The sequence below is a fragment of the Lutra lutra genome, chromosome 2 (genome assembly GCF_902655055.1).
Source record: "Lutra lutra chromosome 2, mLutLut1.2, whole genome shotgun sequence".
In the NCBI taxonomy this organism is placed as follows: domain Eukaryota; kingdom Metazoa; phylum Chordata; class Mammalia; order Carnivora; family Mustelidae; genus Lutra; species Lutra lutra.
In genome coordinates, this window is record NC_062279.1 from 88333880 (window position 1) to 88361742 (window position 27863).

Sequence of the window (27863 nt, forward strand, 5' to 3'; positions counted from 1 at the left end):
CCCCACGTTGGGGCTCTCTGCTCTGCAGGGAGCCTGCTTCCTCCTCTCTCCTCTCTGCCTGCCTCTTTGCCTACTTGTGATCTCTGTCTGTCAAATAAATAAATAAAATATTTTAAAAAATAATAATAAGAAGAAGAAGTCCTAGTCTGACAAATTATCCATTCTTCCAGGAAGGGTGACCCTCACACTACTCTGGACATGCCCTAATTTGTTTCTACTCTCCTGTACCCTTCCATCTTGCCCTCTGGAATTTAAAGTCTTCAATCAGCAAGCTCCCCCACCTGTGTGCTCAAATTGAGTTTTACCTTCTTGTTATAACCAACAACAGATTTTCCTTTACAATGCTCTCAAGTGGTAGCTATAGTTTGTTTCACGTACCACTCATCTCAGCTATTTCAAGTAGATTTAGTTTGTTCCTCTCCAATGCCTTCTCCAAAGAGTTTATCTTTCAAATCCTAAATCATGTGAAGTTTGTTTCATTAGAGTTTACCACTCATTCTTTTTTGATGCCATAAATCCACTTCCTAGTGACTCTTTATTTGTTAATGACCTTAACACCTAACTTGTTGTCTTTTATGTCTGTTGCTTTCTTACTGATCCTTCAACATCCAACAAATATGCTGACCTCTCAGTTCCTTAACCACCTTAGCTCTGATGATTTTTTAATCCCAGTTTCACATGGTTCTACTTTCAAGTTTTAACCATCATTGATAACTGCAGCACCTTCACATCTCAGTTTCAAAATACCTGCTTTGCATCCAAATCACCCATCTAGTAAACCATACCAGTACTTTGCCATCCTCACTAGGGATCTCCAATCTACTCCCCCTACCACTTCTCATTTCCAGCTCCTGACTCCAAACATCCTGCTTCCTTTTTTATTCAGCATTTCACCCATAGTCTAGCCCTGTAATTATCCTCTGACAGATTGGATTTGGTGTGCAAAATAAAGAGAAAAGAATCAACCATGGCTCCAAGGTTATGGAAGACTGAAGTTGTTATTTATTAAAATGGCATAAGCTCTTCCTTCATCATAACTGCATAAAGAAAAACACTGGCCCTTGTTGAAAACAACTACCCAATTATTCTCGCCAGAACCTGGAGAAAATCCTAACTGTAATGATTACTCTCACTTCAAATTTGAGTCATTTCTTAGCATTGCTATGAATAATCCATGGTTCTTCCCTCAGAAATTCAAATCTCATGATCACAAACTACTGTTTCATTCCTCCTTCTCATTGTCTTGAAATCTTCAAAGACCTCTTCTGCTCCACTATAACCTGATAACCTTACATCATAATTCAAAATGTTTTCTTCTTCATCTTCCCATCACCAATTCTTATTCTCTCTGTCTTTTGGTCCACTGTACTGCAAGTAGTGTTGCTTTTCAGATCTTTGCCAACCGTTTCTCTTATGCTCTAGTACTTGCTCTAATAGCTCTCATTTTCTCAGTCTTTCCTATACCAAGTTTTCACATTCTGCTAAATCATTGTCATGAGCATACAGATGTGTCTACATCACTTATCTAAAAAAAAAGAGAACAAAAACTTCTGTTGACGGGTGCCAGGGTGGCTCAGTCAGTTGAGTGTCCAACTCTTGGTTTCAGTTCTGGTCGTGATCTCAGGGTCATGCATACACTCTGTGTTGGGCTCTGTGCTGAGTGTGGATTCTCCTTCAGATTCTCACTCCCTCTCCCTCTGCCCCTCCTGCTCTCCCTCTCTCTCTCTCAAATGAATAAATCAGCCTTTAAAAAAAAAAAAAAAGAACAGCTTCTGTTGAAACTATGTCCCATTCAAGCTACATTCCGTTTCTCTGTGTCCTTTCAAAAAAAAAACTCCTTTAAAGTCTGTATTTGTTGTTTTCAAATTCCCTCTTCTCCTTCTCTCTTGAATCCATTCCAGTTAGCCTTTTGCCCCTACCACCCACTGAGACAGATCTTGCCAAATTTTAATGACTTCCATGTTGCCAAATCCAATGATAAAATTTCAGACCTCAAATATTTTTGATCTCCTGGTCTCATATGACACAGTTAACCATTCTTTTCTTTTTGGAAATTTTTCTTCACTTAGTCTCCGAGTTCTCTGCCTACCTTGTCTCTCCTTCTCAGTCTCAACATTTCCTGACCTCCAAATGTGGAAATGCCCAGATCTTCATTCCCCCGACTTTTCTCTCCTCCTTTCCTTCCCTAAGTTATTGTCTCTTTGAATATTATCTAATGCTGACCACTCCCAAATTTCTACCTACAATTAGGATTTCTCCACCAAAGCCCAGTGTGTGTGTGTGTGTGTGTGTGTGTGTGTGTGTGTACACTCCACATCACCACTTATATCTCTAATAGATGTCTCAAAATTAAAATGCCCAGAAACTAATACTTGTTCTTCTCCTAAAACTTACCCATCCTGAGGTCTTCCTCATTTCCATAAATATCAATGCCATCCTTCCAAAATCTTGCAGCCATCATTGATTCTCCTCTTTTACTTTAACACCCCAAATCCAATCTGTCAGCAAGTCCTATCTGTTCTGGTTTCATTATATGCTCAGAATTCAATCACCTATTATCATCCTCACTACTACCATTCTGATCTAAAACACCAACACTTCAAGGCTAAATGATGAAAATAGCCTCCCAACTAGTATCTTTCCCTCAGTTCTTGCCTCAGTGGGGACTACCAACAAACAACAACTGAAGAAATGTTGTTTAAAACGATGAATTCCTCAGGGCACCTGGGTGGCTCAGTCAGTTAAGCATCTGACTCTTGATTTAGACTCAGGTCATGATCTCAGGATCATGAAATCAAATCCCATGTCAGACTCTGTGCTAGGAATGGTACCTGCTTATTATTCTCTCTGTTCCTTTCCCTTTGCCCTTCCTGCTCCTGCTTGTGCTCCTCCCCCTGCCAGAAAGAAAGAAAGAAAGAAAGAAAGAAAGAAAGAAAGAAAGAAAGAAAGAAAGAATCCCTCCATTCAAAATCCACCATTGGATTTACCCAGAGTAAAAAGCAAATTGTTTACAATGGCTCACAACATCCTATATCTTTGGTGCCCTGCCTCTCCTGGAATCATCTTCTGTCATTCCTCCAACCCCAGTTCATTCCACACTGATCTCCTTCCTTGCTGGTCCTCTAATAACCAACATACACATGCTTCATGGCAGGTGAAGGAGCAACAAGGAAACTTGCTGTTCTCTCTACCTGAAAATCCTTTTCCTATATATTCACATGTCTAGTACCCTCACTGTCTTCAAACCTCTTGTCAAATGTCACCTTATTAAAATGGGCTTCCATGATCACACTTTAAAAATAGCAAGCCTACCTCCACCTTTAGCACTTTCCTTCATTTATGTTTTTATATTTATCCACAGACATTAGCAACATCTAACAAACTGAGTATGTATTTACTTATTTGTTGTTTGTCTTTCTCAGTTATGTCAGCTCTTTGAAGATGAATTTCTTCTTTTTTTCTGTTTTCCCAGCATGTAGAACAGTGGCTGGAACACAGGATGTGCTCAGAAAAATTTTATCAAAATTCATTTGTTGAAACAACATGGACAAAATAAAACTATTCATACACACACACACACACACACACACACACACACACTTTATTCCCCTCATCAAATTTTTGCCATCTCTCTAAATAGCTGCACTATCCCCCAATTGTCCAAGTGGAAAACCTATGTGTCCTCCTCAGTCCTTCATCTTCCCTTCATACTCCACATATAATTCTTCAGAAGTCATGCCCACTCCACTACAAAATAGATCCCAAATCAGGCCACTTTCACTCCATCTTTACTGCCATAGCTCTATTCCAAACCTTCAGAATCTTTCAAGTGAACCATTGTAATAGCCTCCTAGTTACCCTCCACCTGCAGTCTTGACATCACACAGCAACCAAAGTGATCTTTCTAAAACATAAATCACCACTCCCCCATCTCCCTAGCTCCCATTACAACTGGAATGAAAACTAAAATCCTTACCACAGCCCACAGGCTCTACATTAATGGTCTCTGGCTACTTCTCAGGCCTCATGTCTCTCCATCCTCTACTGCTTACTCTAATCTGGTCTGGCTATCCTTCTTTCTTTCTCTTGAACAAGCAAACCTCATCACTATTGCTTTTGCTTTTGAAGTTCCTTCCTCCTTGAAATACTCTTTCCCCAGGTCTTCATATGGCTGCCTCTCCATCTCACAATTCAGGTCTTAATCAAATCCTTATATCCTCCCAATGGCCTTCTCTGACCATTCTCACCTAGCCACTATTCCATCCCTCCCCTTTACTACATATTACCCCATTTTTAAATGCTTTACAGGAATTACCAGTATGTGAATGAATAAATGAATGAATGAATGAACTACATATAATTGTCTCTTCTACTCTGTCGCCCGCAGTAGAAAGTAAAATCTTTGAGGGACATGATTATTTCTATGCTGTTCTCCATTATGTGCCCAGTGTCTATAATAGCACATGGTACATGGTATAATATATACCCTAATGATCTGATTACTTCATAATGTCTCCCAACATTTATTAAATGGCTAGAATGCACCTTTCTCTGTTCAAAATATAAAAGCTAGGGGAGACTGGTTGGCTCAGCTGATTAAGTATCTGACTCTTGGTTTCGGCTCAGGTCCTGATCTAAGGGTTGTGAGATCAAGCCCTGCATCAGGTGGGGCACTCAGTGCAGAATCTACCCTCTCCCTCTACTCCTCACCACCCCCTCACATGCACTCTCTTTCTAAAATAAATAAAATGTTTTTAAAAAATATATGAAGGCTATACAAAAATAAAAGTCATTCTTATACTATGAGATAAAAAGTAAACAAATTATTGCAATGTAATGCCATATTCTCTGTGTTCCTCTCCAGGCTTCCTAAATATACACTACATATATCATTAGAACCCGCCAGTCTATGAGAGTGAGCTATTAGGCTATATCGTGAGTACATTGCCCTGTCATTATGACGTATGCCTGAACACCTTAATGTAGTTGGTTCTTGTCATTTTAACAAATTCAAATTTTTCTTTGCTAGACTCACTGCTTTAAATCTTCTTACAGTTAATTCAAATTGCATTTTCTAAAACCTTCCCTTTTTATCACCATGACTACCTTGCTACACTCAAGTTCTTCCTCTAAATTCCTAGGTTTTAATAATTTAATTCAGAAAGTGCTTGAGTGCCCTTGAACATATTGAGTTTATACATCTTGTCTTAGTACTCAAGGCCCCACATCTCTGTATCTACTCTCTCACCTCAATGCAGCCCACTTCATTTATTAATTCAATATTCTTTTTTTTTCCTCCCTTTGTCTACTCCCATTTGGAGAGCACTTTCATTTCAAATACTGTATGCCTTGCTCCCACAGTGAGTCAAACCCAGCCACAGTCAAATTAATAATAAATTCCTACATAACAAAATAAAAATTATAAAAGAGTAATTAAGCCTCATCTTGATACACAAAATTCAATATTTGTCATCAGTTCTTAAGGTAATATAATATTCAAGTTTCCTGTATAACAGTAGTAAAAATATTAATAAGAAAATTCTGATTAAAACACATTTCTATAGTGAGTTGGCCTAAATTCTAAAAATCTTAGTCATTTTTATAGTAAAATATGTTATCCTAAGACTATTTTCTGAATAATTGCATATTTTAATTCAAAGACTATAAAGAGCATTTTGAAAATATAACATCAATTTATAAGAGTTTACAATTTCAAATAAGAAAAAATGTAGATATTAACTTAAAAAACCTTAATTTTTTTAAAAAAATTAGAAAGTGTTTTAAAAGTATTACATGAATCAATTTCCTATGGCATCCATTTAGGCATGGAAATTGAATACAAAATTCTAATATTTCTAATTCCAACTAGAAATTTGGGGTCTTACTGTTCAAAATTTTCTCAGCATTCTGACACCTGAAATGAAGAGATTAATTTGATTTCAGGCACTCAACATTTTAGTATAATCTTAGGAGGTAATTTTTACTTACTCTTTGCCTGAAACAGAAAAGAGTGAAGAAAAGTGAGAGATGAACAAAAATCAGTGAATACTAATTGTGAAATGTGCAGATTACCATTGTAAATTCTGTAATTATTATCAAAAATGTAGGAAGGCAAAACATTGTATAGTGTGGTATAACTAGAATTTTGTATGCAGAAGAATATGAAAACTAATTTAAAATTTCTAGAATCCCGATAGTTTTAAAACACATGAAATTTAGAGGAGAAAGCCAGGTACTGGGAAGTCCCAAATAATCTTTGACTCCTACTGATAAAAGAGTAGAAGATAAATCAAATGCCTTTTGTTTACCTTTGTTATTAAGGTAAAGATGCCATTTATATTAAAGTCCTTTGAACCACTTCCTGTACCATTTAGGAGACACTATAATAATTAAGAATTAAAATTTTTATTGAGATAAAATCAATAGATAGTGAAATGAGCAAATCTTAAATATGTAATTTGAGGATTTCTGATGCATATGTACACCCTGCCACCACTAATTAAATATGTCTATCATGCCAGAAAGTCTCCTGTGTCACTTATAGACCATCCTCAGCTCCCATAAGCAACCAGTTTTGAACTCTATTGCCATAGATTAATTTTGCCTGTTCTTGTACTTTCTAAAATGCAATTATGCAGCATACAGTCATATGTGCCTGCTTGATTTTTCTCAGAGCAATGTTTTTAAGATCATGTATGCTGCACCATGCATCAATAATTGATCCTTTTCTATTAATGGGCATTATTTCTCTGAATGAATATACCACAATTGATTTATTTGTTCACCTGTTGTTGAAATTTAGGAGGTGTTTCCAGGTTGGGGCAATTATCAATAAAATTGCTATGAACATTCAAGTACAAGTCTTTTTGTGGAAATATGCTTTCTTTTTTCTTGGGTAAATAAAGATCTAGGAATGGAATTATAGGGTCATAGGTAGGCATATGTTAACTTTTTAAGAAACTAGCAAACAGGAGTGCCTGGGTGGCTCAGTCAGTTAAGATCCCACTCTTGGTTTCAGCTCAGGTCATGATCTCAGGATCATGAGATTGAGCCCCCTGTGGGGCTCTGCGCTCAGCAGGGAGACTGCTTGGGATTCCCTCCCTCTCCCTCTCCTCCAACCACTCATGCACACACTCTCTCTCTCAAATAAATAAATCAATCTTAAAAAGAAGAAGAAGAAAGAAAAAGAAACTGCCAACTGCTTTCTGAAGTAGTTGTACAATTTTGTCCTCTTTGGCAATAGGTGAAAGGTCTAGTTGCTCCACATATCACCATTTGGTATAATGGACATCCTAGTCGGTAACATATGATATTTCATGGTGGTTTTAATTTGCATTTCTCTGATGACTAATAAGATCGATGGCTTCCAAGTGCTTTTTGGCCTTTCCTATGTCTTCTTTTGAGAAGTGTCTGTTCAAATCTTTTGCCCAATTTCTTCAACTGGCTCGTTTGTCACTTTCGTTTGTCATAGGAACTTTTTAAAAGTATATTCTGGGATGGATAATGAATATGTGGCATATATATATATATATATATATATATATATATATATATATATGCAGCAGAATATTACTCAGCCATCAGAAAGAATGAAACCTTGCCATTGCAATGTCATGGATGGAGCTAGAGTATATTATGCTAAGTGAAATAAGTCAGAGGGACGCCTGGGTGGCTCAGTTGGTTGAGCAGCTGCCTTCAGCTCAGGTCATGATCCTGGTGTCCTGGGATCGAGTCCCATATCGGGCTCCTTGCTCAGCAGGGAGCCTGCTTCTCCCTCTGCCACTGCCTGCCATTCTGTCTGCCTGTGCTCACTCTCTCTCTCTCTCTGACAAATAAAATCTTAAAAAAAAAAAAAGAAAGAAAGAAGTCAGAAAAAGACAAATACCTATGATTTCACTTATATGTGGAATTTAAGAAACAAAACAGATGAACATATGGGAAGGGAGAAAAAAAAGAGAGAGAAGGAAACAGACAATAAGAGACTCAAAGACAGAATAAACTGAGTGTTGATGGAAGAAGGAGTAGGGAGATGGGCTAGATGGGTAATAGGTATTAGGAGGACACTTGTTAGGATGAGCACTGGATATTATATGTAAGTGATAAATCACTGAACTCTACTACTAAAACCAATATTGCACCATATGTTAACTAACTAGATTTTAAATGAAAAATTTGAAAAGAAAAAAAACACAAGAAAAAAGAAGAAAGAAAAATATATGTGTGTGTATTCTGGAAACCAAAGGAATCTACAGATTCAATGCAATCCCTACTGAAATACCTACAACATTTTTCACAGAAGTATAAGAAATAATGCTAAAAGTTGTATGGACACAAAGACCCCAAATAGCCAAAGCAGTTTTGAGAAAAAAGAACAAACCCAAAAGTATCACAATTCTAGACCTCAAAATATAGCACAAAGCTGTGGTAATCAAAATGGTATGGCACTGGCACAAAGGTAGACACATAGATCTACAGAACGGAATAGAGCCCAGAACTAAACCCACACATATATGGTCAATTAATCTTTGACAAAGGAGGCAAGAATATACAATGGGGGAAAGATAGTCTTCTCAACAAATGGTGTTGGGGGGTGCCTGGGTGGCTCAGTGGGTTAAAACCTCTGCCTTTGGCTCAGGTCATGATCCCAGGGTCCTGGGATCAAGCCCCACATTGGGCCCTCTGCTCCACAGGGAGCCTGCTTCCTCCTCTCTCTCTCTGCCTGCCTCTGCCTACTTGTGATCTCTGTCGGTCAAATAAATAAATAAAATCCTTAAAAAAACAAAACAACAGCAAAAAAAAATGGTGTTGGGAAAATTGGACAGATACATGCAGCAGAATGAAACTGTACCATTTTCTAACACCATACACAAAAATGGGTTGTATGGTGACAGATGACATTTTTGGTGAGCCTAGCATAACAACATATAGAGAAGCTGAATCACTATATTGTAATTTGTTGTATGTTTCTGAGAACAAGTTCTTTGTTAGATTCTATATTCAAATATTTAATTCCAATGTATGGTTTACCTTTTCTTCTTCCTAGCACTGTTTTTGAACAAGAGGAATTTACCCTTATTTTTATCATATTTTTAAAAAGATTTTATTTATTTATTTGAAAGAGAGAGTGATCAAGAGAGACAGAGAGAGAAGGAACAGAGGGAAGGACACAGGGACAGGAAGAAGCAGACTCCCCACTGAGCAGGGAGCCTGACGTGGTACTCAATCCCAGGATTCTGGTGTCATGACCTGAACTGAAGGCAGACACTTAACTGAATGAGCCACCCAGGCCCCCTATCATATTTTTTATTTTATAATTTAATGGTCTCTGGTTCCTAAGAAGATTTACATACTCTAAAGTGTAAAATAATTTTTTTCTAGAAGTTTTATGGCTTTCGTTTATATGTTTGTCTCTAATCTAGCCTAAATTAATTTCTGTATAGTATGAAACAGAGCTTAAAGTTTTTTTTTCCACATATTTATATTAATTATTAAATTTTAAGTTAAAGATTTTGGGTAAGAAACATAAAAACACAATATATCTAACCAGCACTTAAAAATGATTTCTTTTACTTTGCCATTTTGCTTTTATTATTGTTGATTGTTTTTTTATTATTTTTTTTATTATTTTTATTATTGTTGATTATATTGTTTCCAATGTAGCTCATGTCTATACAAGAATAGTCCAAACAGAAGTGGGTTAAAATTGTTCATAGGTCTGAGGAGGGCAAACCACTTCTGTTATTTGCTTCTGTCTCAAGTCTACCTTTCCTGAAGATATTTGCCATATGGCTCAAGCTTAGCAGGTCTCACACATCCTGGGACCAAACATGCATATTGAGTGTATTGCATCACCTGTTTCTCTTGTGAAATGCACGAATGATTTTGCTCTTTTACCTAGAAGCCATCCACAAATTGTGCAGTTGCCCTCCTGGATAGTGGGTCTATGGCAGCCCTCTTTTAAATAAATATACCACAATGTTATTTAGCAAGGCTTTTAAAAAATTCTATAAAATAAAACAGTCAAGTGAAAACTAACACTTTAACATATCTAATTATGGAATCTTCATTATTCTGTTGAAATGTTTTTAAGTCTACAATTTCTATTCAACATAGGGTACATGACAACATCCTTGCTTTAGGGAAACCACAAGCTCCACTGTAATAAAAGGAAAATTAAAGCCATGCAATGCAGAATTTTATCCTGCCCAGGGCCTAACAAAAGAAAGACAATTGTCCTGAGCCATTAATAAAGCCAAGACATAAGCTGCACCTATCACCAAAATCCAAAAAATTCTCAAATCAACAGTTCACATTTCATACTTTTCTAAAGTCCTGTCAATAAAATCAGTCAAGGGAAAATAGTAAATATGTTTCATTTGTACTTTTATAGCATAGATATTAACTGGTTCATGGTAACAAGATTGATAAAATATTTCAGGAGAAAATACAGTTTTGTAGTTGTGTTTGCGATGTCCAGAGAATTTGATTTCTTACCAAGAGTCACCAAGTCTGACTTTCTTAGCAATCAGATATTAATATTGTTTGAAAGTTTTTGTCTTCATATTTGATTTTTATAAAGTACAAATCTAAAGTATTTCAAAATACAGAGCTAATTCATCATTTTTGTGGTTTTTACATAAACTCAAATACTGGTGCAAAGTGCCATATTCAAAGAAATAAAATGCAACAACCAAAGGTAATTTAAAAGTAATTCTCAAAAACTAATGATGTACTATATGTTGGCTAACTGAACATAAAAAAAGAAGTTTCGGGCGCCTGGGTGGCTCAGTGGATTAAGCCGCTGCCTTCGGCTCAGGTCATGATCTCAGGGTCCTGGGATCGAGTCCCACATCGGGCTCTCTGCTCAGCAAGAAGACTGCTTTCCTCTCTCTCTCTCTCTGCCTTCCTCTCCGTCTACTTGTGATCTCTCTCTGTTAAATAAATAAATAAAATCTTTAAAAAAAAAAAAAAAGAAGAAGAAGTTTCAATTGAAAATCTCTTTAGGGTACTGGGTGCCAACCTACTAGAGTTCCCATTTAACTATTATATTATTATCAAAGTATTTGCATTTTAAAGAAATAATTTTTATTTCTTAAAAAAAGTAATTCTAGGGGCGCCTGCGTGGCTCAGTGGGTTAAAGCCTCTGCCTTCAACTCAGGTCATGATCTCAGGGTCCTGGGATCGAGCCTTGCGTCGGGCTCTCTGCTCGGCAGGGAGCCTGCTTCCTCCTCTCTCTCTGCCTGCCTCTCTACCTACTTGTGATCTCTGTCTAATAAATAAATAAAATCTTTTTTAAAAAAGTAATTCTAACTCCTAGGTATAACTCTTGGAAATATTAAGGATATTTTATTTAATATTAATATAAAAAATATTAAATAATAAAATATTAAAGGAATCTAATTTATACCCCTTTTCTTTAAAATCATATTTTTCCTCATTCTTATTGATTTCTAATTTTCCCCACTCCCACTTTCAACTCTCTTCCCTAAATTTTCTTCCAACAGTCTTTAACATCAAGAGATGAGACTTTCCCTTTCTATTCCCTTGCTATTCTCTTTTTCTCTCAAAACAGTGTCTTCATGCATGTACCCTTTTGTGCTTTTATTGTTTAGCCTCTAAAGATTATGCCAATATGCACTGTAAATTGGTTAGGAAGGAAAATAGAGAAAAGGGTGTCTCCTCACACATTAATATTTTTTATCCCTATTACATACATATTACCTCCCTTCAGGAAGTCTCAAGATAGTTTAAGTACCCAGCATTCTAGTGTACCTCCAACTAGCAGTTCTCTCTCAATCAAACTTGACAGAAAGACTGAGGTTAAGTAATTTTCTCAATTAAATTGCAGATAACAAGGAATTTGGCTTAGGGCTTTGTCTCCCAAATTAAAACATTTTTCCAGTGAACACCAAGCTTCTTTAAGGCTTTACATGGACAAACATACCTTACCTATCTCCAAAACTGCCTTCACTGGCATTATAAACTGAGCCCACTTCATGAAAACAAAGGATCTTGATTAAAACAAAGAAAATTCAACCTATGATAATAATTTTGTGTGGTCACTGGATGAACATGCACCAGTTTCTTCCACAGGATAAACATGATTTACTCTGATCATGGTGGATTCTTAAAGAATCACTTCTAATTACACTGCCTGATAAATAAGCAGAAATATAAAAACCCTTACTCCATAACTACTTAGGGAATGAGATTCTACCTAATTTTGTGCAAAACATAGGATTACTAGATGTTCCACTGCTAGAATATAAAGGTCACAACTTAAAATAATATGCATCAAATTTCAGGTAAAATAAAAGCAAAATCTGTGACAAGGAAACTATATAGTCTATTTCTAATGTGTGATTCCAAATATTTAATTCTACATGATCCATATTGGGAACATCACACTTAAAATCACATCTTATTCAGTGTTTAAAGACCCAAACAAAATTAAATACCACAAAAAGTTTCACCATTTTATGAAAGACTACTATAGAGATACATCCGTCTAGGCCTAAAAGATCCTAAAGTCAAGTATGATTCTACTACCTCTTGAAAAGATGTATGATAGTAGAAGGGTAAAATCAATAGTATGGGCTCTAGTTTTCTAAGTGTAAAGATATATGAACTTTTAGTTTTAATTAAAAATCCATCTCCTTCAGGAAACTTCCCACGATAAGGGTAAAACATTTTTTTACTTACTTAATTTCAGTGATCCTAGCACTTTATTCCTATTTTATCTGGTAATTAAATATAGCTAGTATATTTGGCTTCAAAGTCAAGCAAGCCTATAAGCTATATATGTGTAGATTTTCAATATGTGACATTGAGGGGCACCTGGCTGGCTCAGTTGGTTTAGCATCTCTCTGGATTTAGGCTCAGGTCATGATCCCAGGGTTGTGAGGCTGAACCCCACACTGGGCTCTGTGCTAGGCATGTAGCCTGCTTAAAATTCCCTCTCTCCCTCACCCTCTGCCCCTCCCACTCCTGCTTGCTTACTCACATTGTCTCTCTCAAAATATAAAATAAAAAAATAAGTATATAACACTGAAAATATACTTTCAGCTTTAAATAGCTCATTAAATGGTTTTTAAGTGTAAGTCTGAGAAATGCAAACATTTCTGATACAAATTGCATGGCCTACATTAAAATTGTTTCTTAGGGCTTTCACCATTTTGTTGAGTTTATTTAGATAATTCTTGTTTATATCATTTCCTTTTTCCATGATCAGTGGTCTTCTAGTCCTCAAGATTACCAACCAATGTTTCTATATTTTCCTAGTACCTATATCTCTTATCCTATCCCCCAACCCCTAGCTATTAAACTAATTTTACTCTTTTCAAACTGTATGCCCTTTCCAACCAACTCTAAATTCTTAGAAAATAATTTCATCTCCTCATGCACAGAGGATACAGAATCTCTCTGTACTAGTCAGGGTATAATCTAAACTTACTGTAACAAAGAGACTCTAAAACCCAGTACTTAAATATGATAAATGCTTATTTTCTTCTTACATAACATACAAAGGCAGATAGGCAAGCAATCTAAGCTTTGCTCAGGAGGATAGCCAGGATCCCAAACAGACAGGTTGACTCCTGCCCTCACATGATGACAACATGTGGTTTTCACCTCTGTATCCAAGACTGGATACCATTTTAGTCATTTCCCAGTCAAGTGGAAAGAGAAAGGGTAATCCAGAGTAAGCCACTTACTGTACTTTTCCTGAAAGATATATATATCATCCCATTCATATTCCATTAGCCCAAATATAGTCACATAACCACATTACCTGCAAGGAAGGCCATTGCAAGGGAGGTCCTATTACTAATAAGAAAAAAAGAAAATTAATAGCAGAGGACAATTTAGCAGTCCTCATCAAAAGAGTAGATAGAAAATTTTCAAATTATTTCTGTAAATCGTAACTCTAACACTAACCATAAGCCACAAAAAATATACCTGGATCCACACCCTTATTCTTTCCTTTGGTTAGTTAAGGACCAAGTCAATCTCCTTCCATCTTGAACCTACCTTTATCTCATTTTCCAGGAGTCTTCCTCTGGCATTTATTCTCTTTCCCTTGTAACTTCAAATCTACCATGTCTACTAGCTTGGTAGCTTTAAAGTCAGCATAGTGGAAATATTTACACCACAGAAATGGACAAATTGCACAATCCTAGGGTTTTGTTCCCCTGAAGAGCCAGTTTTTAAATTTTTGTTTCAATTCATTGTCTTCAATTCATTCTTTGCATACCAGTCAGAGACTTCTTAACCCATAAGGTGAATAATGATCATATGATTAACTTCTCAAACATCATAAATCTGGGCTAGTTGTCTCTTTCATGTGCTCTTAAAAAAGGCTTGAACATTCTCATCCTACCATTTATCACACTATGTTGCAATAACCTGTTTACTTGTTTTTATTCCCCTATTAAACTGTTTAAAGATAGAAAGTATTTCTCTCATGTATTCCCAGCACCTAAAACAATGCCTAACACATAATTAATACCTAAAAACTCTCTGTGGAATAAATGAATGATTTAACAAGTGTGCTTTTCCCCAAATATATGCCAATCTCCACATTACTCCTTTTAAGCAATATCCTTGTTATGCTTTATTCCTCAATTTAAGAACCACATATAATCACATGGATAGATTGCAGATAATCTATCCATCCCGATCACACTTTTAAAAAGCAGCAATAGGGGCACCTGGGTGGCTCAGTGGGTTAAGCCTCTGCCTTCGGCTCAGGTCATGATCTCAGGTTCCTGGGATCGAGCCCCACATCGGGCTCTCTGCTCAGCAGGGATCCTGCTTCCCCTCTCTCTCTCTCTGCCTGCCTCTCTGCCTACTTGTGATCTCTTTCTGTCAAATAAATAAATAAAATCTTTAAAAAAAAAAAGCAGCAATGAACTTGACTAGGCTCTTAAATATTAGAAATATCTACCCTCGTCAAAGTCACTGAAAATGTTCTTTTGCATTTTATTTGCTCATATTGTACAAAGTTTGGCTTGGAATAGAACTGCAGCCTCAGCTTCCACCTTACAAAAGCCTTCTGGGAAAGAAAGTAGTTCTTGACAGCTAGCTTCTGTAGCTGGAGGACTGCCACAAAAAAATCTGAATATGCTGCTGTTCCTTAAAATAATTTCCCTCATTCATGCAAATTATGTTGCTTGAGAAGGATTATTTCTACAGATGAGTACAGAATAATTAATGTAATTACAAATCCCATCTCTAACTGGAATTTTGACATAATCTACTCCCAAATTCTATCCCTCATGAAATGTAGCAAGAGTTCAGTATCTTTTCATGTATATAAATGACACCCCCCCAAAAAGTGTTTTCTTTGTAAAAGTTATCTCAGTATCTTAGAGTCTCTTTTTTTGTCAAGTGGTAATAGTTTAATTTCATTATCTCATATTCAAATATTACTTTATCTCTCAACCTCAATTTTAAATTAGATGACTTTCATTGATATTGTCTATTCAAATATTAAATGATTTTTTAAACAAAAATATACTATCGGGACGCCTGGGTGGCTCAGTTGGTTGGACAACTGCCTTCGGCTCGGGTCATGATCCTGGAGTCCCGGGATCGAGTCCCACATCGGACTCCCGGCTCCGTGGGGAGTCTGCTTCTCTCTCTGACCTTCTCCTCGCTCATGCTCTCTCTCACTGTCTCTCTCTCAAATAAATAAATAAAATCTTAAAAAAAAAAAAATATATATATATATATATATATATATATATATATATACTATCTATTGTGTGTCTGGCCCTCTTTTAGGCATTGAAAAACCAGAACTCAAAATATAATTGAAGAGTCTTCCCTTGAGGAGTTTATATTATAGTAAGGGAGAAAGACAGTAAACATAAATAAACCATATACTTTCAATGATTAGTAAGTGCTCTAAGGAAAAGAAAGACCATGTGAAGGAATGTCAAATTTGTCAGGTGAGGGAATAGGCAGGATAATCCGACAAGGGTTTTCTAAAAGAATGACATAAGCTCTGATGGGGAAAAAGATATCCGAGTGTACAGTGGAAGGGATAGGATCCCAAGTAGAGGGAATACAGCAGCAAAATGAAATACCCTGAGGTAAATAGGAGAGTAGTGTGTTTGACTGACAGAAAGTTAGTAATGATCAAAGTTTAGTGGTTTAAAATCACATGGTCTCCCACCATATTTAATTTTATTTTCTTCAAGAGACTATGTACTCATAATGTTAATCATAAGCTTATCAAGCTACCATCATGAAATCTCTATGCACAGAACTGGGAGAGGGTGGGCATTGGCACATCATTATGAGTATTTCAAAGATACAGATATAAATAACTGCAAGAGTATAAATTAAATAATTAATAATACTAAAGCATAACTTAAAAACTAGGAAATGATGAGTGTTGAGTTTGTATTACCTTTTTCTTTTTTTTTTTTTTTAAGATTTTTTCATTGGGGCACCTGGGTGGCTCAGTGGGTTAAGCCTCTGCCTTCAGCTCAGGTCATGATCCCAGGGTGCTGGGATCGAGCCCTGCATTGGGCTTTCTGCTCAGCAGGGGGCCTGCTTCCCTTCCTCTCTCTGCCTGCTTGTGATCTCTGTCTGTCAAATAAATAAAATCTTTTAAAAAAAATTTAAAGATTTATTTATTTAGTTAGTTGTCAGACAGATCATAAGTAGGCAGAGAGGCAGGCAGAGAGAGAGAGGAGGAAGCAGGCCCCCCACTGACAGAGAGCCTGATGTGGGGCTCGATCCCAGGACCCTGGGATCATGACCTGAGCTGAAGGCAGAGGCTTTAACCCACTGAGCCACCCAGGTGCCCCTACCTTTTTCTTTAATGGTATTTAATTGTGAGCTTATACATTTTGATTTTTAATAATGGCCATGTTGAATAACTGGGTAACCAAACTCTTTAGAATTTAACAACTGTTTCTTGCAAGCTGGTACATGCCAGCTCCAGCACACCACTACTGCATGCTTTCTGTGAGTAAGTGCTCTTTAATCTGTCCAGAAACCTAAAAGGATCTATGGAAATATTTAATTTTCAATTTTGTATCTTGCTCCCTTCTGCCAAATGGTTTCTCCCATTTCTCCACACTCACCTGAAAACAAACGAAAAGTAACATAAAAAGGAGAAAACTGATTTGTAGATCTATCATTTGTGGCATATCCTGGAAAGTAAACTGAGGGTTTTTTTTTTTTTTTAATTTTTATGATTTCTCACACAATAATGTTAAGGTCAAAAACCAGAGTTCTAGGATTCCATACTAGCTCTTGGCAGTGAAAAACTAACAAAATTGTTTTATGGTAATCATATAACACACTTAAATTTAATACTAAGATTACTAAGATGCTCTTTAAAGTGCCTAAGCACTGAGATAAAAACTAATGATTGTGTGACTATATGTCTAAGCAGAAGGTAACTTTTGTAAATGCTAAGTTCTTTTTGCAAAAGCAAAATACACAGAATGAGGTTCGAAATAACCAGGATTACCATGTTCCAAGTTGATAAATGTAAGAGCATTGCTAGAACTGTAAAACACTAAACACTGACTTATCATGAGTATGTACTTTTATTCCTTCTCTATTCTTAGCCACATTGTCATTATCATCCATTTAATGGATGATTGTTAAAATTTCATTTTAACAAATGGCTTACCAAACATTAAAAATTTTTACTCTCATGCTCACTTTGGCAGCACATATGCTAAAATTAGAACAACAGAGAAGACTAGCATGGCCCCTAAGCAAGGATGACATGCAAATTCGTGAAGCATTCTATTTTAAAAACAAAACAAAACAAAACAAAAAACGTTTTTTCACTGTCTGTTGGGAGGCCTAGAGCAGATGTTACCATTTATTTTGAAGAGGAAACAAACACACACAAACAATACATAATAGTACTCCTAAAGTTGCAAAAAATTAAAACAGTTTACAGATTGGCTCTCTAGTATAAGGAAGAAAGAGTTTAAATAATAATAATAAATTATACTAAATAGATATAAAGTTCCGTGTGTGTGTGTGTATATATATATATATATATATATATATATGAAATACAAAAGAATAAAATCATAATGGTTTTCAAATATGTACTTCAGTTATAAGCAAGATGTACAAATTACAAAAGATCATGGGCTTACACAGGGAAAACTGCAAAATGGTTTTCTTTGACAATAATTTGTCTACATCACTATTTTAACACATTTTACACATTTCAAAAGACAGATGTACAATTTCATGTATGGAGAATTGTTTTAAATGAGCTGTACATAGTATCATAAAACCTAAGCTAATAGGCAAATTGGCCTCAAGGCCTTACTAACAAATGTAGCTTTCAAGAACAGCAAAAGAAATGGCCCTGATACTCATTAAGTAGAATTGACTATAATTCACTAACTCCCTAGTGTGGCACTACATTTGGCATCAGAATAAGGATTGCCTTTGGTTATAGAGTTTCCTCCAAACCGTGGACAGAGTGGACTGCTCATCTCTCACTTAGCTTATTACACATCAGTTGGAGCATGTAGTTATGTGTGGCTTAAGGAACAGCTTATGTTCTAAATCACAAAAATGTGGTTACTGAACAGCAAGAGTGAGTTAGTTATATGTGGTCTAGGAATCCATATGAGTTAGAGGTTTTGCGATATAAGATCTGCAATAAGAAATTTTAAAAATCTAAATATTAGAAATGTTAACTTAGCAATATGTTTTAAAGTAAAGAAAAATTATAATTAAAAAATAAAACAGAGCCACCATAACCAAGTAGTCAATGTTAAAATCCTAATAATCTAACATATTGATATAACTCCCCGATAGAATGCACCAGAAAGGACATTCCTCCTCTAAATTCATATTAATCGTATCATAAGAAAGCATCAGACAAGCCCAAATTGAAGAATGTTGTACAGAATACTTGACCATTATTCATTCAAAGTATCAAGTCACAAGGAACTGGCACAGATGGAAGGTAAGGAGACATACATGGTAAGTAAATGCAATGGAGGATCCTGGACAAGACCTTGGAACAGACAAAGGACATTAGTAGAAAAACAGGAAATTGGATAAAGTCTGTAGTTTGTTGATAGTGATGGATTACTATTAATTTCTTTGCTTTGTTCATTCTTCTATGGCTATGTGAAATATTAACCAAAAGGAAGTTGAGTAAAAACTACATATGGAAACTGTACTGTCTTTGCAAGTCTCCTATAAATCTAACATTATATCAAAATTACATGTTTAAGAAACACATGAATATATAATATATAAAATATAGAGAAAATGGAAATTACATATGTTATTACCATACAAACCAAGCATTTGATTGTTGATTTGCTGTTGACTTGATTTGTTATTTTCATTTTTCTGTCTTTATTTCCTTTTCTTTATAGTAAAACCTCCGAACACTTGTCTTTGTTAAGGCTGAGCAAGAGTGAGAAGGCACTCATTCTGCAACTTGAGTGCCTAGCTTCAGATTCTCTCTCTACCATTTACTGTGTGATTGGAGCAAACTACATCTAAAAACTAAAATTTAAATTTAAAAATTAAATTAAATAAATAAACTTTCTGTGACCAATTTCTCTACTGTACAAATGGAAAAAATAATATCTGCCACACAGAGTTGCTTAAGAATAAATGAATTAATATACACAAAGCACTTAGAACTGTACGTGCATAAAGTGAGCACCATGTGACAGAAGTCTGGAGGCAGAGAGACATCTCCCACTCAAAGGGAAGGAGGGATCACTCTTTGTCTCCCTTTACTCTCTTGCTATAAAGAAGCTAGCATTACTGGAGGATGGCTCCAAATGATCAGATACTTGTGACTGAAATTTTGACTCCTAAAAGTATAATGTGTGAAGGGGCAACATCAGCAGAATCAAGCAAGCAAAAAGTTCCCAGCCCCACCACTCCAGACAAACTCTCCCTGGATGGAAATGAGACCGTGCTCTCAGCTGCCTATTTCTTCTTTGCTAGCCATCTTCCCCATTCCCCCTTAACTCCAGTGTTCCTGCTGTTCTCTGAGCCATTGCATGCCTTTCCAATAAATCGCCTTGCTGCTCAAATTTGTAAATGTTAGGTTCTCTTATTTGTGGTCAACCACAAACATGCTGTGTAGTACCCTGATGCTGTTTTCCAAAGTCTGTCTCAGTCTTCCTCTGAAAACATTGTCCTCAGATTACACTTTGACTAAAAGGGGATGAAGTTTCTTGAGTTGGTGTTTGGAAAGGAAAGGAAACCCTATTGGAAAGTAGGCTCATTGAGGAAGGGCTCACAGACATTTCATCATATCCGAGCTGCCCATTGTGCAAGTTCTCTCCAGGCCCAGGATGGAAAGCAAACAAAGGTGGAAAGCCATTATTCATGGAGATTTAATGGACAATACAACTATTGATTAGACCTATGCAAAAAATGGCCCAGTGTGGGATTATTCTCAACACAACTCATTATACATTAAACACTAGAAGTCCAATCTGTGACCTTCAGTGGGTGCCTCATAAAAAGACATCAATACTAGAGAACAGCCATAGGTATCTTCATGTTTTGCACATAGGAAATATTATTTGGGAAGATGGAATAATTACTGAAGGGCCTAGATTACCATGTAAATGCAATATTACTTACACGACTGATGAGACCTTGGGAGAAATTCATTAGGCCTTGTAAGAAAAACTCAATTAAAAATTCATATTATTATATTACAAACTTGGATTGGATAAGTTTTCATAAGAAAATACAAAATAATGAAAGCACAAGCCAAAGCCTCCACTAGAGTTTGTGAATGTAATGTACAATGAAAATGTTACACACTGCTAATCAAGAATCAAAAATTCTAATGAATTATACTATTAGTGTGATCTATTTAAAGATACTTCCTCAAAAAAAGATATTTCCTCAAGGTGAACATTATATTAATTTTTAAAATTCATCCCATTGTAGTTCTGGTAATTGCTTGGTTTTCTATTTTACTATGGATTTGCTGGATATTTATACAACTGCATACTGCTCAGAAAAAGGAGAAACAAATGGAGATAATTTAGAAACTACAGCGCAACTTATAAAGGAGTAGCGAAAATGAGAAATTGCAAGGGTAAATACAGTTCTAAAAAAAAATACTTGATTTTTCCCTAGAGCCAAAAGGGAAGAGTACTCCTCTCCCTCCCTTTAGCATTTACCTTAGAAAACTTGATCAAATGATTTCTCTGTCATTTTGAGATGTATATAAGTCTTTTAAAAGATTAATAAACCTCACACTAGTTCTGCATCCCAGGAATGCATTTCTCAGAGACCTCAGAGCAATTTCTTTGAAGTGTGAACCTTTAGGAGGGTGGATGGCATTCCTTCCACTCCCCCTCACCACCCCCACGCCCCAACCGGACTCTGTGGGAATTTAAACCTCTGTGTTTGGCTTCATGATGCTATTTCCTGCTTGTCATAAAGATACAAGCTGAGGAGCAAACTTCCACTTGTACAAGAAATGTTAAGAGGATGTAATGTACAGCATGTTGACTATAGTCAATAATATTGTACAGCATATTTGAAAGTTGCGAAGAGAACAAATCTTGAAAGTTCTCATCATAAGAAAAAAAAATGTAATTCTTATGGTACCAGATGGTAACTGGACTTATTGTGGTGATCATTTCACAATGTATACAAATACAAATCATTATGTTGCACACCTGAAACTAACATAATGTTAGATGTCAATTACACTTGAATTAAGAAAAAAGATACAAGAAATTTTATTTTTTCTTTCAATAAAGATAAATTAGCATAACTGTAATGAATTGTATTTGCCTACTTAGCTGTATTAAATGGTGAGATTTCTTTCACTGCCATCTCCTCAGCAGATTGCGTGTGATATGCATCTCAGTCTGATTAATCTTTATACAATAATGAAACAGTTTCATTCTTTTCTACATGGGAAGGAATCACTGGGATCCCAACAGATTTTATTTCTAATTATATATCCCAACCCAGCTTAGTAGTAATGGGATATAGTGGGAATAATTCCTACAGAAGCTCATTAACTTCTCTCTGAATAAGCCCATTCCCAGTTGTGGAAAGCCATGTAGGATATGCCATCCGACACAGAAACATCAAATAAAACAAAACATTGATTAATATAATCTACCAGCAGTGCTGGAAGGAAAAAATTAAACAGAACTTCTGAATAATGTGTTTTTTTAATGTTAATTCAGTATTACTCTGATACCAAATAAGGAATACTAGAGAGATATAATGTCAACACACAAGTGAATAGTATTCCTATGACACAATGGGCAATGAACTACAAACATTTTGAAGGAATAATAATATGGTAAAATAAATCTCCCAGAAGGCTGGAGCTATGCCAATTTTAACTCATTTTTTTACAATATTCTACGAAAATGTCGAAAAACTTTCAATGTTAAAGCTGATGACACTGACAAGATTGAGTGATCATAAGGTTTGAGTGCCTAGATACGTGGTTTTGTACAATGGAGAAAGAAGTGTATTCATGAGGTTTTGTAAAGGTAAAAGCACTTTCTTTGATGGTTAGTTGTTTGCAGTGCAGGTCATCAAAGACATTGTTATGTCTGTTTTCCTATTCTCCTGTACAATGTGTGTGAAATAAAGAACATTTCCTAGACTGTGGATGGTAGAACACCAGAGTCCCACAAGACATTATTTGTATTCAACAAGAAACAATAAAAAGCAAGGAGGTTTTGTGGCTAAATAAATCTATGAATTCCCTACTTGAAGTTTTATAATTTAGGTAAACATATTAAAGGCTATGAAGAAACATACCATAAACAATCCCAGTTAATTAGAACCTCCCCAATTACTTGACCATGAATTCTCCTCCCCTTTCTCTTTACCCATTTAATAATAACAATAATAATAATAATGACAAAAATAGCTATCACTTATTAGGAACTCACTATGTGTCACAGTTTTATGTACTACTTTACATGTAAGGCTCACTTAATCCTTATTAAAAAAAAATATGAAGAACATACTATCATGGTTACCCCCATTTTACAAATGAAGATACAGAGGTTTAGAAGAATTAAGTAATTTGCCCAAAGGTCACCCAACTTGTGGTAAAGAAAGAACCTGAATCTAGAAAGACTACCTCTTAGCAACTTTGCTCAGCTGCCTCTTCTTCCTTAGCAAGGAGCTGCACATGCTCAGACCTTTCATTACTTCAGGAAGGTTATTACTTTCACTTCAATTCTTCTTACTTGCTTCTTTGAATGATTTCCATTCCATGTTTGGTTGGAGTTATGTTCCCCAGTTTCCATATCTATCAGCTACGCTATCATCATTTCATTGTCCTTTCCCTCTGCTTTGGCTATGCTTCTCAAGTTTGTCCTCCACAGTGCTCTGTGTCTTTGTTCTCTCATCTAGAAAATAGTAAATAGAACAGTAATACTACCTGCCTCATAGGTTATTTTGAGGCTTAAACAAACTAAGACCTACAGTGAATGTCCTTTGAATAGCCATCTGGCTGTAGCAGAAGCTCAGTGAATATTAAAATTAATATTTACCACCCATATTATTAGTGCTATTTTCCTCACTGATCCAGTCTCTACACAAAGTCAGCCTCTGTGTGATATAGAAACAATGTACTGGTAACAGGTGTATAACAATATTTGATTGTCTAAAAATGTAGTATATATACAGTAAAAGGATTATAAACCAGTTTTTGAGTTGGTAGATCTTTATTTCTGCCAAGGGTATGAAGTAACAAAGAAACAAAAGATCTTTGTACCTACTTTCACAAGAGCAAGATTTTTACTCTTTCTTGCCATGCAGACTGTCCATTGCTTTTCTTGGTCTAGTTTCCATGATCTTGCAATGGAAAATCCCTAGGAATCTAGCAAAAATAGTTAGCCCTTGTTTTTGTTCCTGATGTGACTTTGTGTGTTTCCCTCTGTTTTGTAGATATTTAGGATGGATGGTAGGAGTGAATGCATTAGAGGAAGCCAGCGAAAGGCTATTTTTAACAAAATCATGGTATCTTCCCTTAAAGGATATTTTTCAGACAAAATTCACATCTTCTAAAAGCACTTCTGAGATTTCTTTCCAGTTCCATACTTAAAACTTGGAGATTTACTTACTTGAAGAAAGCAGTTACATAATTTCAGTGTTATCTCATGCATGAATTTCAGAGAAGACTAAAATCTATATATTTGCATCTACTTTTAAAGAATTGTATGGGCTAACAAATCAAACCAGTGTCAGTTGTCAGTTTGTATTCCTTGATCTGCACAGCAGTAAATTATAACCAAATTGCTTCCACCCTTTGGGTCTAAAGCTGGCTTGCCCACTGCTTAGGGCAGCATTGGCTCTCTAGCCTAGAGCAGTAGCTCTCAACAAACCCCAAGGGCTTTGGGGAGGTGTTCTTACCACTTTATTCCCACAGAGATTCTGTTATTACTCTCTTCCATGACTACCTAAAGGGGCAGTATTACTGGCTAGTAATGAATAATAATAACTACAGCAGCTAACATTTAAAATGTTCACTCTGTGCCAGGCACTGTTTTAAGGGCTTTATATATATTAACTCACTTATTTTCATTCTCATAGCAGCCACATGAGGTAGGTCCTATTTTTAGCCCCATTTTAGAGATGAGGAAACAGAAGCAGAGAGAAGTAAAAAAACTTCTCCAAGGTCACACAGCTAATAAGTGGCAGGGTTAGTAAATGGCACAGCAGAGATACAAATCCAGGCAGTGTGGGACACCTCACGTACACAAGGCATGGGTAGAGAGAAAGGTCTTTATCTCTACAGCGTGTTCCACTTCCAGCTCCCCAACAAAGAGTAGCCTGAGGCAGAGTAACCCTGTTGGTTTGTTGGTGATACTTCTCAGTGTCAGTAAAGACTAAAGAAAGAGAAATTTAAAGGCTGAACCAACAGGATTTGGAAATTGATGGACAGAGAGCGAGTTAGAGCCTGTTTGGTAGAATGCACCGTCAACAGCAATAGAGAATCATATCTGCCTTCAGGGAACTTCAGATGCATTCAGGAAATACCAGAGTGTAAACACACCATTTGAAATCAATGAAGAAAATAGGATGATTTGCTCCAGGTGTTACGGGAGGACAAAGGAGGAGCACTTTATGAGCTGGGCAAGGAAAGATCATCAAGAAGACTTTAAAATACCAAAATCCATTTTCTAAGGTTATAGACCAATAAATCCAGTATTCACCCTTTACAATCAATCAATAAACACTTTCTTAAAGTGCCGCCTCTGCTTGTCAAAGTCAAATAGAAACACTGCAATTGCCTTAGCGGTGACTCTAGTGTTAAATTTTCTAAGTATCTATTAATTTTAAACTATTTCTATCAAAATGTCTTATCCACAAACTTTTGGTTTTGTTGTTTTTGTTTTATTACCAAAAAAGGGCCACATTAACTCAACATGTAATCTAAGTATATTCTTAAAATTAAAAAAAAAAGAAAAGCATGAATGGTATAGATTTACAATCAGTAAATTGATTGTATTTCTGGGAATACTATAATAAAATTTGTTAAGACCTGTTTTTTAAAAAAAGGAATATTCATCTCCAGGTAGGAAACACAGCTGCCATCCTTTAAGAAAAGAGTTGTAAGTAATGGTTTATTCTGTACTTCTAAACAGCAGGTGTTCTAAAAAAGCTCAAGAGAGTCAAGGTATCTTTATTGTCCCTAAATATTCCAGATATAATGCAATTCTCTCTGTTTAAATGCTTCCGTTAAAATTATTCCCATTCATACATAAGTTATACATTAATGCACAAATTTAACCAAACCTTTTTTTTTAAAGGGTGACTTTTTTAAAGGGTGATATGACACTTGGTCATAGCAGAAATAATCACAACAGAGATGACTCAAGTTAAGGATGGTTCTCAATAGTGTTGGTGATAGCTAGAATCAAGCTGTACCTTGAAATTTGTCTAAAAATCAGATCTACTGTGTCTGCATTGTTCACGTTCCTGTGATAAAAATGGAACCCACTGAACTGAATCACTGATGCTTCTAAATATATAGGAAAGAAAATCTAATATAAGAAAACCCAAGAGAATGAAGAGGTAGGCTATGTACAGCTTCCGGGGTTACCACTGGAGACGTGATCACCCAAACCAAGGAAGCTGAGTTAGGTATGGAAGACTGGCACGGGGAGGGAAAAACTGGAAGAACTGGACTGCCCAGGTGTCCCAGCTCTAGATTTAGTTTTGTCAACTCCCAAGCTCTGGCCCTCAGGTTCAGCATGAGTAAACTAAGACACTGGACTAGACAATGACCGGTGTCAAACTGTACCAAATCTAAGATGTGAACTCTCTGTTTGTTGTCTTAATGTCTTAAATTCTGGATTTTCTGTCATGTGAAAAATTGCATGCTTTTCATTATTAAAAATTATAGTCTAAAATCACATATGGTTTTAGATTATCACTCAACTATTTTCTAAACCAGAAATGGAGTGCATTTTGCCTAATGTAAGATAGTCGATTACAACAATGTTACTAGCCTACTGCTTTGGGAAAACACCAGAGATTCCCTGAATTGCTTCTTTAGGGAACAATGAGACTAAGTAATCATTAATTCATTCAAAGCACTTTCATGAAGTACCGCTACGTGCCCAGTCCTTTTCTGAACATCGGTAAATCAGAGATGAATGTTAATGGTCTTTTCCTTCCAAGGGCTCACAGTCTAATGAATGTAAGATATTACTTCCAATTAAAACACACTTTTTAAAGTGCTATGATAAGGCTGTAAATCGAAGATTATGGAAACTCAGAAGAGAGCTTTTGATTCATTCATTCTACAAGCATCTGCTCTGTGTCAAGCACCACTGTAAGTACCACGCTATATAGCAGTGAAAAATAAAAGTAAAAAAGACTCAGCCCTAGTTGTACAATAGAAAATAAACCCCCCAAATCAAAGAAATATACACTATATTGCTGTACACTGATGAAAGCTATTAAGAAAAATAAAATAAAACAAGGGATATAGACTGGTAAAGGATTCCATTTTAGACAGAGAAGTCAGGGATAGCCTCTGTGCTGATGTGATATTTGGGCAAACATGAATGAAGCAAAGGAGCACGAAGGATATCCAAGCGAGTGGTCCAGGCAAAGAGCATCTACGGAAAAGGCACGAACCCACTTAGCATGGGAGTGGAGAGTGACAGGGAAGACTACAGAGTCCCAAAGCAGCTAAGGACTAGATCATGCAGGGCCTGCTGCCCATCTCAAGGAGGCTGGATTTGCTTCTTGGAGGATGGAAAGTCATCAAACGTTTTTGAGCATAAGAGTGACATGATCATATTTTTATTCTTAAAGAGTGACTCTAGATGCTGCATGGGGAATAAAGTATAAAGAGGCAGAAGCAGAGAATTAGAGTGAAAGCATAGAGAAAAAAAATTGAAGAGATAAGTTTTGTATTTATGTTATGATATACATATATGTCTAACTATATCATATTATAGGGTATATTAATATATAATGACAAATTATATTTGCTGTTTATATTATATAGATCTCATATATACCATATTATTTGTACTAAAATATAACATTCTTATATTCCAAGATTATCATTACATTCAAATATATTTTATATATAGTATATTATATAATTATAATATATGATCCATGATGTATTCTTATATTATTCTTAATTTTTGTATTTTTAGAAAAAGATGATGATGTCTTAGAGTAGGGGAAGCAGCTCTCAAGGCAGAAAGAAGTACTCATTTGAGGGAAATATTTTGCAGTTAGATCTAACAGGACTTGCCAATGGGCATTCTGTTAGATGTGAGAGAAAAAGGGCATTATGCAAGACTCCCAAGTTTTAACTTGAGCAACTACGTGAATAATTATGACACTTACTGAAATAA

The 27863-nt window shown here is 35.9% G+C and overlaps 1 protein-coding gene and 1 non-coding gene across 15 annotated transcripts in view; one reads left to right on the forward strand and one right to left on the reverse strand.

Moving 5' to 3' along the window:
• Positions 1-27863, reverse strand: part of MAPK10 (mitogen-activated protein kinase 10) — a 598365-nt gene that overhangs the window by 233521 nt on the left and 336981 nt on the right. The gene's annotated exons all lie outside the window — the stretch shown is intronic.
• On the forward strand, positions 17678-17782 carry LOC125094553 (U6 spliceosomal RNA). The gene has a single exon (XR_007125573.1). It is a non-coding gene; the product is annotated as a U6 spliceosomal RNA (small nuclear RNA).